The sequence below is a fragment of the Penaeus monodon genome, chromosome 33 (genome assembly GCF_015228065.2).
Source record: "Penaeus monodon isolate SGIC_2016 chromosome 33, NSTDA_Pmon_1, whole genome shotgun sequence".
NCBI lineage: Eukaryota > Metazoa > Arthropoda > Malacostraca > Decapoda > Penaeidae > Penaeus > Penaeus monodon.
The window spans coordinates 16,238,333-16,238,664 of NC_051418.1; positions in this window are offsets into that span (position 1 = coordinate 16,238,333).

Genomic DNA, 332 nt, shown 5'->3' on the forward strand with positions numbered 1-332 from the left:
GACAAGGCATTGGTTGTTGTCCTCAACATTCCTCGAAATAAGCAATAATAAAAAAACTAAGTAATTAAGTAAGATTATTAAATCTACGAGTGCAACATAGTGCGTTGAGAGCGCTCCCTATCTGCACGGCGAGAGAAGGCGGTTGTTGCCATCCCCCCCTCTCTCCCTCACCTCCTCCTGCTACCCCCCCTCTGTCCCCCCTCCCTCCTGGTGTCCCCCTCTCCCTCACACCTCCCCTGCTACCCCTCTTCTCCCCAGCCTCCCCCACCTCCCCTGCCACCCCTCTTCTCCCCACCCTCCCCCACCTCCCCTCAGGGCATCAGGAGCGAAGC